This window comes from Saimiri boliviensis, chromosome 1 (genome assembly GCF_048565385.1).
Source record: "Saimiri boliviensis isolate mSaiBol1 chromosome 1, mSaiBol1.pri, whole genome shotgun sequence".
Taxonomy (NCBI): domain Eukaryota; kingdom Metazoa; phylum Chordata; class Mammalia; order Primates; family Cebidae; genus Saimiri; species Saimiri boliviensis.
Genome location: NC_133449.1, coordinates 159,792,833 through 159,806,074, shown reverse-complemented (window position 1 = coordinate 159,806,074; position 13,242 = coordinate 159,792,833). Strand labels below are relative to the sequence as shown.

Below are 13,242 nucleotides of genomic sequence, written 5' to 3'. Positions count from 1 at the left end.
CAAAAGGAGGAAAATGTAGGAAGACAAATGTACGGGAAGAGCCAAGTCTGATCCGGATCCTCTGAGCTCTGCTTCTGAGCTGATCAAGGCAGAGAGGAGGGGCAGAGGGTACCCCTTGATTTTATCCTTTTACCTTTAATTAAAATTCGCAGGGTTTTAGAGAGGAAGATTTTGGTTTCCTTCAAACCTAAGATTCCGTGGTTTTAACGCTCTGGCACTCAGACTTGCCTCCACTTACTAAGCCCTGCTTCATGCCAGGAACAGTGTGCATGCTTTGTTCCTGTCATCTTTGCAGAGGTCCTCTGAGGAGTGTTTCATCATCTCCATTTACAGATAGGGACACAGGGGCTCTTGTCCAGGATCACACCGCCAGGAAGTGGTGGAGCCTGCGTTTTCAACCACTTTACTCCTCTGCCTCCTTGTGTGGTTCAAATCCAGGAGAACAGGGGCCTGTGCGGGAAGGGAAGAAGAGGGCCTAGGAAGGGGTTCCTGGGAGATGTGACTGTGTTGGCACGGCTCCTGCGCTGTGATACAGTGAAAAACATCTCCGCTCTCTGTCCCTGATTCCTGACGCAAGGACCACTAAGAGCCATCGAATCTCCAGAATGAGGCCGGGCGTGGTGGCTCACACCTGTGAGCACTCAGCACTTTGGGAAGCTGAGGCAGGAGAATCACTTGATGTTAGGAGTTCGAGACCTGCCTGGACAATATGCTGAAACCCTGTCTCTACAAAAAATGTAGAAATTAGCTAGGTGTGGTAGCATATGCCTGTAATCCCAGCTACTTGAGAGGCTGAGGCAAGAGAATTGCTTGAACCCAGGAGGTGGATGCTACAGTGAGCCAAGATCACACCACTGCACTCCAGCCTGGGTGACAGAGCAAGACTCTGTCTCAAAAAAAAAAGGGGGGGGAAAAAGTATCCCCTGAGTGCAGAGAATGTCTTTTTTTATATATTCAGGAAATGCTGGTAGCCGGAAGCCTCTCGATAGCTTCAGGAGGGGGGCTCGGAGCCATGTGAAGAGAGAGTCGGGACTTTCAGACCTCACACCCACCCACCCTGAATTCTGGAGAGGGGAGAAGGACTGGAGGTTGAGTTCAATCACCAATGGCCAGTGATCTAAACAACCATGTCTGCATAACGGAACTTGCTTACCCTAAGTTGCTTAACCCTCTGTGTGAGTAAAATTGGGTAAGAACCAACGTAACAGCTCCAAAGGCTGTTACATTAAATCAGGGTAAAGCTCTTGCATAAAATCTGCTCCAGGTAGACAGCGTCTGAATGGAATCGAATTGTAGGATACCAGCTGGTGTCCGGAGGGTTGGAACACTGGTTGCTGGTGTAGAAAAAAATCCACACATTTGGTGTCAGAAATGCTGTGAGTGTAAAGAAATAAGGTCCTTTTATATACCATATTTGTTTTATTAATCCTTATTTATTGTATGTGCTTTACAATTTGCATTAATAATTTTTTTTTAAGATGGGGTTTCACCATGTTGGCCAGACTGGTCTTGAACTCCTGACCTCAGGTAATCCATCCACCTCAGTCTCCCAAAGTGCTAGGATTACAGGCGCAAGCCACCGCGCCCGGCCAATAATTTTTTAAAATAAATTTAGACTTTGTGGTTCTAAGGTTCAGTGAGTCTTGGATTTCAAGAGTCAAAGATACTATATGTATTTTGGAAGGAGAGAGAAGAGCAGCCATGACCTTCGACATGGACAGACCTGAGTTCAAATCCCAAGTCAAAAACATCCCAGCTGTGAGAGTCCCCAAGCCAGTCCCTCAGCCTTTCTGAATTTGCTTTCTGCTTTATAATATAGGGATGGTAATACTAGCTTTGCAGAGCTGTTAGACTAAATAAACATTTAGCCAGAGCCTCGCACCATGGATATGAAACTGGATCAAACTGGAGACATTTTGTAAGTGAAATAAGCCAGGAACAGAAAGTTAAACACAGAATGTTCTAGCTCATATGTGGAAGCTAAAAAAAGTTGAACTCATAGAAGTGAAAAGTAGAACAGAGGATACTAGAGGCTGGAGAGGGTGGGGGGAAGGGACGGATGGAGATACAAAGGGATACAAAAGCACACCTACATGGGAGGACTAAGTTCTGGCATTCTATACCACTGTGGGATGACTGTAGGTAACAATAATACACAGTTTCAAATAGCTGTGAGACAGAGCAGGGACCCCTCTTAGAGGCGGGCCAAGCACTTCACCAACATAAAAATAGAGAAGAATCTAGGCCAGAAATGGTGTCTCACACCTGTAATCACAATACTTTAGCAGACCCAAGGTAGGAGGATGGCTTGAGGTCAGGAGTTTGAGATCGGCCTGGGCAACATAGTGAGATCCTGTCTCCACAAAATTTTTTTTAAAAATAGCCAGATGTGGTGGCATGTGTCTGTAGTCCCAGTTACTCAGGAGGCTGAGGCAGGAGGATCACGGGAGCCTTGGAGGCCCAGGCTGCAGTGAGCTGTGGTGGTACGTGCTGCAGCTGGGGTGACAGACCTCACTAAAGACCATCACTAAAGAAAGAGGGGGAGTGGTTGCTAATAGGTATGGGGCTTTCTTTTTGGGTGATGAAAATATTCTAGAGTTGACAGTGATGATGGCTGCACAACTTTGTGGATATACAAAAAACATTGAATTATACAGTTTTTAAAGGATGAATGTTAGAGTGCATGAATTAGATCTCACTGTTTGAAGATTTTGATGATGAATAGAACACACTTTTACTTTTGCTTCCTCTCTCACTTTGCTTCTGTCACTAAAATGACCATAGATTGTTTTAAGTGTACATCTACAAGAACGAAGAGAACAGGAGATGAGAAAACAACAATAGAATTTTAGAAGCAGGAAAGCAGGTGAGCCAGTGTTACGTCCCTTAGTAGACCCCCCAAAACTGCATCCTAAGCCTGCAGCGAGAAAAGCTGAGAAGCCACCTAGTTATGTGGCAGAACAGACTCAGGAACTGGTGTGTCAGGTACCCAGGTGGTGAGTACAGGTGGAGCTAAAAAGAGGAGGGTAGTTTGGAAGTCTCTTTCTTTCTTTTTTTTTTTTTTTGAGACGGAGTTTCGCGATTGTTACCCAGGCTGGAGTGCAATGGCTTGATCTCGGCTCACCGCAACCTCCGCCTCCTGGATTCAGGCAATTCTCCTGCCTCAGCCTCCTGAGTAGCTGGGATTACAGGCACGCGCCACCACGCCCAGCTAGTTTTTTGTATTTTTAGTAGAGACGGGGTTTCACCATGTTGACCAGGATGGTCTCGATCTCTCGACCTCGTGATCCACCCGCCTCAGCCTCCCAAAGTGCTGGGATTACAGGCTTGAGCTACCGCGCCCGGCCCGGAAGTCTCTTTCTTAGGCAGTTAGATACCCATGCCCTCTCCCTCCCCGAGTGCCATCCGTCCCCCTCCCTGAGGCAAACTGCAAGTTTCTTTACCAGACACAATAAAGAACGTGAACCTGTCATGCCTGTAACCCCAGCACTTTGGGAGGCTGAGGGGGGTGGATCACAAGGTAGAAACCCTGTCTCTACTAAAAATACAATAAAAAAATTAGCCAGGTGTGGTGGTGCGTGCGTGTAATCCCAGCTACTCAGGAGGCTGAGACAGGAGAATTGCTTGAAACTGGGAGGTGGAGGTTGCAGTGAGCAGAGATCACGCCATCGCACTCCAGCCTGGGCAACAGAGCGAGACTCTGTTTCCAAAAAACAGAAAGAAAGAAAGAAAGAACGTGAGCCTGATACTGAAGCTGAGGCCCAGTGTTCTTCCCTACCCACAGTGTGAAAGCCAGGCCTTCACCCAAGCCACAGCCTGAAGGAAGCTTCTCTGTGGAGCGTGACCACCCCAGGAAAAAAGACCTCAGGACTCTGACATTGGGAATTTCCAGATGAAACAACGCAGGCTGAATACTCTATAGGAATTCCTCGGTAGATAAACCCTACTCATCGTCACCGCTGTCTTAGACAATCAAGCTTTTTAGATCATCAAGAATCATGGGACATCTAAAGAAAGCCTTTAACATAAAAGAGTGAACCAAACAATCACACAGGAGAAAAAGCACTATATGGCCAGGCACAGTGGCTCAAGCCTGTAATTCCAGCACTTTGGGAGGCCAAGGTGGGTGAATCACAAGGTCAGGAGTTTGAGACCAGTCTGGCCAATATGGTAAAACCTCATTTCTACTAAAAACACAAAAAAATTTGCCGGGCGTGGTGGCTCAAGCCTGTAATCCCAGTACTTTGGGAGGCTGAGGCGGTGGATCACAAGGTCGAGAGATCGAGACCATCCTGGTCAACATGGTGAAACCCCGTCTCTACTAAAAATACAAAAAAATTAGCTGGGCATGGTGGCGTGTGCCTGTAATCCCAGCTACTCAAGAGGCTGAGGCAGGAGAATTGCCTGAACCCAGGAGGCGGAAGTTGCGGTGAGCCGAGATCGCACCATTGCACTCCAGCCTGGGTAACAAGAGTGAAACTCTGTCTCAAAAAAAAAAAAAAAAAAAACACACACACAAAAAAATTAGCCAGACGTGGTGGCACACACCTGTAATCCCAGCTGCTCAGGAGGCTGAGGCAGGATAATTGCTTGAACTCAGGGAGTGGAGTTTGCAGTGACCCGAGATCGAGACACTGCACCCAGCCTGGGTGACGGAGTGAGACTCCATCTCAGGGAAAAAAAAAACAACAAAAAAACACTATGGAGGAAATGAACTGTCATTAATAGTCCTAGGGAGATAAAGGACAATACTGTGCCCATGAAACAAGAATAGGATGCTATAAAAGCATGAGTAGTATAGAAGAACGAAACACACACAGCTCTTGAAGATTAAAAATATGAGAGCAGATAATACACAATCAATGGTGGAAGATAAAGTGGTTTTTTTTTTTTTAAAGCTCCCAAAGTATGGACCACAAAGATAAATTCAAAAATCAGACAGAAAATATAGGAGGATTAAACACCAGTTCAGAAGGCCCAGCAGCCAAATATCAAGTTCCAGAAATGGAGAACAGAAAAAATAGAGGGGAAGAAATCACCAGTGAAATAATTCAACACATTTTCCAGAACTCGAGGACAGAAATTCCCAAACTGAAAAGGCCCAGTGAGCACCAGGACAAGGTGTGAAAGCAATTTCACAGCAAGACATGCTGTTATGAAGTTTCCGAAAAATAAGAACAAAGACGATTCTGCAACTTTCCAGAAAGGAAAAATCAAGCAGATACAAAGGATCAGGAATCAGAATGACTTTAGATTTCTTCTTTTTTTTTTTTTTTTTTTGAAATGGAGCCTCGCTCTGTCGCCCATGCTGGAGTGCAGTGACATGATCTAGGCTCACTGCAACATCTGCCTCCAATGTTCAGGCAAGTCTCCTGCTTCAGGCTCCCAATTAGCTGACATTATAGGCATGCACCACTACGCCCAGCTAATTTTTATATTTTTAGTAGAGACAAGGTTTCACCATGTTGTCCAGGCTGGTCTCAAACTCCTGACCTCAAGTGATCTGTCCACTTCGGCCTCCCAAAGTGCTGGGATTACAAGCGTGAGCCACCACAACTGGCCTAGATTTCTTAGTATTAATAGCAATGCTAAAAACAGACAATTGGCCGGGCACAGTGGCTCACGCCTGTAATCCCAGCTCTTTGGGAAGCCAAGGGAGGTGGATCACTTGAGGTCAGGAGTTCGAGACCAGCCTGGCCAACATGGTGAAACCCTGTCTCTACTAAAAATACAAAAATTAGCCAGCCATGGGAGCAGGGTTCTGTAATCCCAGCTACTTGGGAGGCTGAGGCAGCAGAATTGCTTGAACCTTCGAGGCAGAGGCTGAAGTGAACCAGGATTGTGCCACTGCACTCCAGCCTGGGTGACAGAGCAAGATCTGTCTCAAAACAAAAAACAAACAAACAAACAAACAAACAAACAAAAATATATATATATATATATTTTTTTTTTCAGACATCAGACATCCAGTATCTCAAAAAAATTTCTTTTCATAACTCCCTTCCTCCTCTCAGAAAGCATCAGGAAGGTACGCATCACCAAAAGGAAGGATTTTTTTTTTTTTTTTAAGATGGAGTTTCACTCTTGTTGCCCAGTCTAGAGTGCAATAGCATGATCTCCCCTCACTGCAACCTCTGCCTGCCAGGTTCAAGTGATCCCTCAGCCTCCTGAGTAGCTGGGACTACAGGCTCGTGCCACCACACCTGGCTAATTTTTTTTTTAAATTATATTTTGTAAAGACGAGGTTTCACCAAGTTAGCCAGAATGGTCTCTATCTCTTGACCTCATGATCCGCCTACCTTGGCCTCCCAAAGTGCTGGGATTACAGGCATGAGCCACCGCACTTGGTCTTTTTTTGTGTTTTTTATAGAGACAGGGTTTCATGTTGACTGGGCTGGTCTTGAACTCCTGACCTCAGGTGATGCACCTGCCTCAGCCTCCCAAAGTGCTGGGATTACAGTCATGAGCCATGACTCCTGGCCCGATCTTTTAGACTATGTCAATTTGCAACTTTGATACAAGGTGAAAACTAAATTTATAGTTTTTTGTTTGTGTTTTTGTGTTTGTGTGTGATGGAGTCTCACTGTGTCACCAGGCTGGAGTGCAGTGGCACAATCTCAGCTCACTGCAACCTCTGCCTCCTGGGTTCAAGCAATTCTCTTGCCTCAGCCTCCCGAGTAGCTGGGATTGTAGGTGTCTGCCACAATCCCCGGCTAATTTTTGTATTTTCATAGAGATGGCATTTCAAGATGTTGGCCAGGCTGGTCTCCAACTCCTGGCCTCAAATAATCCACCCACCTCTGCCTCCCAAAGTGCTGAGATTACAGGCATGAGCCACCACGCCTGGCTTAAATTTAAAATAAAGGGAAAAATGCATCAAAGTCACTAGATTGTCAACCAATGGTGATCGAATGGCAGTCCAGATCTTTTTCTCTGTGAAGCAGTTTTAGGACACAGCTGAGGGAAATCCCAAGGTCATCCTGCCTGTGCCCTTGGAAGTTAGAGACTGATTGCAGCCAGGAGGGAGGGTACCAAGACTGAGTTTCCCAGGTGGGGGCTGGACAATGGCTTCCTGCATCTTTCCTTATAGGGTAAGAAGTCCCAGTTTTCGGCCGGGCCTGTAATCCCAGCACTTTGGGAGGCCGAGGCAGGTGGATCAAGAGGTCAGGAGTTCAAGACCAGCCTGGCCAAGTTGGTGACACTCTGTCTCTACTAAAAATACAAAAATTAGCTGGGCATGGTGATGGGCACCTGTAATCCCAGCTACTCGGGAGGCTGAGGCAAAGAATTGCTTGAACCCAGGAGCCAGAGGTTGCAGTGAAACGAGATTGCATCACTGCACTGCAGCCTGGGCGACAGAGTGAGACTCTGTCTCAAAAAAAAAAAAAAAAAAAAAGGCCCAGTTTCCCGCTTGTCACACAGGCTCCACCACCCAGCGGAGAAACCCTGTCCCACCTACCCCTGATCACCACAGGAGGAGGGAGACAGAGTAACAGGGAGCACTGGGGCTTGGATGCCACACCCTGATGGGGACATGGAGTAAGATGGAATCCAGGTCCACAGACTTTCCTACAGAGAAAGTATGACTCAGAGAGGGATCATATAGCAAGGTGCCCAGCACTGTAACTGGCCCCTGAAGTTTGCCATGAGTGTGAAAAAACAAAAGAACTCTAGGCAGACTGCCTGGGGTCACATCCCAGCTTCCAAATGGCTAGTTTCAGGGTTGGAGTGGAGGAACGCAGGTGGTGCTGAAACATCTTAGTTTTTTTTGAGATGGAGTTTCACGGTTGTTACCCAGGCTGGAGTGCAATGGCGTGATCTCGGCTCACCGCAACCTCCGCCTCCTGGGTTCAGGCAATTCTCCTGCCTCAGCCTCCTGAGTAGCTGGGATTACAGGCACGCGCCACCATGCCCAGCTAATTTTTTGTATTTTTAGAGAGACGGGGTTTCACTATGTTGACCAGGATGGTCTCGATCTCTTGACCTCGTGATCCATCCGCCTCGGCTTCCCAAAGTGCTGGGATTACAGGCTTGAGCCACCGCGCCCGGCCAACATCTTAGTTTTTTACTTTCCAGAAAGCCAGGAAGTTCTCAGAGACTCCTGGGGCTTGAAAGAAGGACCCAGGAGCCAACTTGAAGGGGCACCGCCAGCCAAATATGGAACAATCCCAGCCTTAATAAGAATAATTTGGCCAGGCCTGGTGGTTCATACCTGTAACCCCAGTACTTCAGGAGGCTGAGGTGGGAAGATCACTTGAGCCCAGGAGTTTGAGACCAGCCTGGGAAACATAATAAGAACTCTGTCTCAGCCATGCGCGATGGCTCACGACTGTAATCCCAGCACTTTGGGATGCTGAGGTGGGTGGATCACCTGAGGTTGGGAGTTCAAGTTCAGCCTAATCAACATGGAGAAACCCCGTGTCTACTAAAAATACAAAAGTAACCAGGCATGGTGGCCATGCCTGTAATCCCAGCTACTCAGGGGGCTGAGGTGGGAGAATTGCCTGAACCTGGGAGGCAGAGGTTGCAGTGAGCTGAGATCACACCATTGCACTCCAGCCTGGGCAGCAAGAGTGAAACTACATCTCAAAAAAAAAAAAAAAAAAAAAATCAGCCAGGTGTGGTGGTGTGCATATATAGTCCTAGTTACTTGGGAGGCTGAGGCGGAAGAGTGGCTGGAGCCCAGGAGGTTGAGGCTGCAGTGAGCTGTGATTGCACCACTGCACTCCAGCCTGTGCAACACAGCAAGAGACCCTATCTCAAAAATAATAATAACAACAGTAATAATAATTTGTCCTGCCTCTTTCAAAGGAACTGTAGTTCAAACTCTTCTTTACAGAAGAGTACGTCCAAGCTTCTTGCATTTTTGCAGAATAAAAGACAGAAATAGAAAATTATCTTCTTGTAACCCCTTGTATCATAATTGATCAGGACAGGATTATCCAGGGAGCCAGAACCCTGGGATGAAAGGCTGGGGAGGACAGAACAGTCACGTGGCAAAGAGTCCACCTGTGGCCTCTTGTTGGTTGCCAAAGGGGAGAAGTGCTTTACAGTAGTAAAAAATGGTGGGGCCTTGCTCTCACCACCTCAGACAAGTGATCAAATTTAGTATCATCAGTAATTGAACAATCTGACATGTGTCTCTGGATGGGACATTATAATAATGTTACTCAGCATCAGCTGGGCAGTATCTTTACTAAAGATTGTTAACCCGAATCTGCCTTTTGCTTTTCTAAGACAAGATTCTCACTCTGTCACCCACACTGAAGTACAGTGGGGCAATCTTGGCTCACTGCAACTTCTGCCTCCTGGGCTCACGCAATCTTCTCACCTCATCCTCCTGAGAAGCTGGGACCACAGGTGTGGACCTGGCTATTTTTTGTTGTTGTTATTGTATTTTTAACACACAGGATCTTGCCATGTTGCCCAGGCTGGTCTCAAACTCTTGACCTCAGTGATCCTCCTGCCTCGGCCTCCTGAAGTGCTGGAATTACAGACCTGAGCACAATGCTTAGCCTGAATCTGGCTTTAGACCTAAATTCCAGTTTAGAGTCATACAGGGGGTAGAAGAACAAGTTAAATAACACCATGAAGAAACAATCAGGCAAATCCAGGGATAGCCTATAAGAAAACATCTGCAGTCTCCAAAGAGTCAATGTCACAAAAAAAGGTGTATGTGTGTAGATCCACGGGATCTATGTTTTAAAAGATTTAAAAAAACAATAAACCAAATGCAATTTGTAAATCTTTGCAAGATGTACGATTTGGAAAAAAAAAAAAGTATAAAAAAATTTTTAGAAGCTGGGGAAATTTGAATATCAGATGACATTTGGAAATTGTAATTGCTCTTAGGTATGATAATGGAATTTGAGTCTGGTGGGAGAATTTGTTTAGGAGATGAAGGCCGAAGTACTTGGAAGTAACATGACATGATGTCTAAACTTACTTTCACATTGTTTAGAAAAGAGAGAGAGAGGGGCCGGGTGTGGTGGCTCACTCTTGTAATTTCAATACTTTGGGAAGTTGAGGTGGGAAGGTTGCTTGAGGCCAGGAGTTTGAGACTAGTTTGGGCATTATAGAGAGACCCTGTCTCTGAAAACATTTTTTAATTAGCCAGGTGTAGTAGTGCATGTCTGTAGTCCTAGCTAACTCAGGAGGCTGAGGCAGGAGGATCGCTGGAGCCCAGGAATTCGATGCTGCAGTGAGCTGTGTTCATGCCACTGCACTCCAGCCTGGGTGACAGAGCAAAACTCTCTGTCAAAAACAAAAATAAAGGCCAGATGCAGTGGCTCACATTTGTAATCCCAGCACATTGGAAGGTCAAGGCAGGAGGATCACTTGAGCCTAGGAGTTTAAGATTTGCCTGGGCAACATAGTGAGACCCCATCTCTACAGTTTTTTTTTTTAATTATCTAGGCCTGATGGCACACAACTGTAGTCCCAGCTACTCGAGAGGCCGAGATGGGAGGATGGGTTGAGCCCAGGAGGTCGAGGCTGCAATGAGCTGTGATTGTACCATTGCACTCCAGCCTCAGTGACAGAGACTCTGTCTCAAAATCTAAAAATAGAAGTCCAGGCATGATGGCTCATGCCTGTAATTCTAGCACTTTGGAAGGTCAAGGCAGGCAGATTGCTTGAGCTCAGGAGTTCAAGACTAGCCTGTGCCACATGGTGAAAACTTGTCTCTCCAAAAAATAAGCCAGACCTCGTAGAGCGTGCCTGTAGTCCCAGCTACTTGGGAGGCGGAGGCAGGAGGATTGCTTGATCCCACAAGGTCGAAGCTGCAGTGAGCCAAGATCAGGCCACTGCACTTCAGCTCAGTGACAAAGTGAGACCGTGTCTCAAAAAATAATAATAAATAAAAGTAAAAGCGAAAGGCCAGGCATGGTGGCTCACACCTGTAGTTCCAACACTTTGGAAGGCTGAGATGGGAGGATTCCTTGAGCCTAGGAGATCAAGACCAGCTTGGGAAACATGGCAAGAACCCAGCTCTACAAAAATTGTAAAAAAAAAAAAAAGAGAAAAAAGACAAAATTAACCAGTCATGGTGGCATGTGCCTGTGGCCCCAGCTACTTGGGAGGCTGAGGTGGGAGGATCACTTAGCCCAGGAGATTGAGGCTGCAGCGAGCCATTTTTGTGCCACTGCATTTCATTCAACCTTGGTGACAGGGGAAGACCCTGTCTCAAAAATAATAATAATAGTAATAGTAATAATAATAATACAACAGAGCAAGAGAAGTAAAATTAATAGTAGTTGAAGCTAAGTGGTGGGTATATGATCAACTTTTCTGTATGCTTAAATTTTTTCATAAACAATGGTTGGAAAAAAATTTAAAGTCAAGTATGTACAAACTCAGTTTCCTTTGTACAGGAATTATCCTCGCTGCTTCCCATTGTGGTTATATTGACAACTGGGGGACAATGGGCTCTTTCACAGCATAGGAACATAATGTGTGTGTGTGTGTTTTAAGACGGAGTTTTGCTCTTGCTGCCCAATGTGATCTCAGCTCACCGCAACCCCTGCCTCCCAACTTCAAGTGATTCTTCTGCCTCAGCCTTCTGAGTAGCTGGGATTACAGGCGTGCTCCACCACGCCCAGCTAATTTTGTATTTTTAGTAGAGACGGGGTTTCTCCATGTTGTTCAGGCTCGTCTCAAACTCCCAACCTAAGGTGATCCACCTGCCTTGGCCTCTTAAAGGCCTGCCTTTGGGATAGAACTCCCAAAGTCTTGGGATTACAGGTGTGAAGGTGTGATCCACTGCACCTGGCCCATTGTGTGTGTGTGTGTGTGTGTGTGTGTGTTTTGAGACGGAGTTTCACTCTTGTTGCCCAGGCTGGAGTGCAATGGCACAATCTCGGCCCACCACAACCTCTGCCTCCCAGATTCAAGCGATTCTCTTACCTCAGCCTCCCAATAAGCTGGGATTACAAGCAAGTACCACCATGCCCGGCTAATTTTTTGTATTTTTAGTAGAGATGGGGGTTTCTCCATGTTGGTCAGGCTGGTATTGAACTCCTGACTCAGGTGATCTGCCCGCCTCAGCCTCCCAAAGTGCTGGGATTACAGGTGTGAGCCCGGCTGTGTGTGTGTTTTAAAGTCCATAAATTTTTATTCAAGGAATTCCATGTTGTGATTTCTTCCACTTCCCATCAAGGTCGCGTTAGATCCTCTAAAGAGCTGGAGCGAAAAGATTTATCTTCACGTTAGCCCTTTTTAATGAAACTGATGCTTATTTTAATCCAGTTGTCCTGTCAGCTCATAATTCATTTATGTTGGCTTCTATCATCTCCTTTTAATATGGCTATACTAATGAAGACTTCAAAGTTCACCTTTTTATTGTGGGTAGCAGAGCTGCCTGGTTCTCAATTTGACACCCTGGAAAAAAGAAAAGCCCTGCTTACTGTTTTAGAGTACATCAAACTGAACACTCTGAGAAACCTATACAAATACTGTATCAACAGGAATACCAGGTTTAACAAGCACAAAGCCAAGAAAACCAACGATGCCAGATACTGAATTTCTATGGCACTGACCTTTGAACACCCCAGCAGGAGTAAACTGCTGAGTGCAGATACCATGCAGTGCAGTGCGTTTTAATCCTCAAGATACACTGAGACAAAATGTCTCAGTACTTTATCAAAAGTTTTCTATTTTGTTTCCCGTTTGGGGTTTTTTTTTTTTTTGAGACAGAGTCTTGCTCTGTCACCTAGGCTGGAGTGCAGTGGTGCAATCTTAGCTCACTGCAACCTCTGCTGGGCTCAAGTGATTCTCTTGCCTCAGCCTCCAGAGCAGCTTGGATTACAAATGCCAACCACCACGCCTGGCTAATTTTTGTGTTTTTCATAGAGATGGGATTTCACCATATTGGCCAGGCTGGTCTTGAACTCCTGGCCTCAAGTAGTCTACAAATCTCAGCCTCCCAAAGGGCTGAGAATTTTCTTTTGATAAGAAAAAAATATCCAAGCCCACCACTTACTGGACGTATGATTTTGAGCAAGTTACACATTTTTTGTGCATCAGTTTCCTCGCCTGTAAGATGAGCATGCTAATAGAACCCATCTCGCAGGGTTGTAAAAGGATTGAGTAAGTAATACACACGTGGCTGACACAGAGAGAGCATGCAATAAATGTTAGAGAGCTCAGCGATGTGTTCTTTTCTGTACACTTGTTCATTCTGAATCTGGGACCCTGTGCATATGCAGAGACTTGGAGCTGCTCAACAGAGCCAGAGGGAGCCTC

The 13,242-nt window shown here is 46.0% G+C and overlaps 1 non-coding gene across 1 annotated transcript; it reads right to left on the bottom strand.

Moving 5' to 3' along the window:
• Positions 1–12,450: 12,450 nt before the first annotated feature.
• LOC120365755 (small nucleolar RNA SNORA8) lies at positions 12,451–12,589 on the bottom strand. The gene has a single exon (XR_005580616.1). It is a non-coding gene; the product is annotated as a small nucleolar RNA SNORA8 (small nucleolar RNA).
• Between the last annotated feature and the right edge of the window lie 653 nt (positions 12,590–13,242).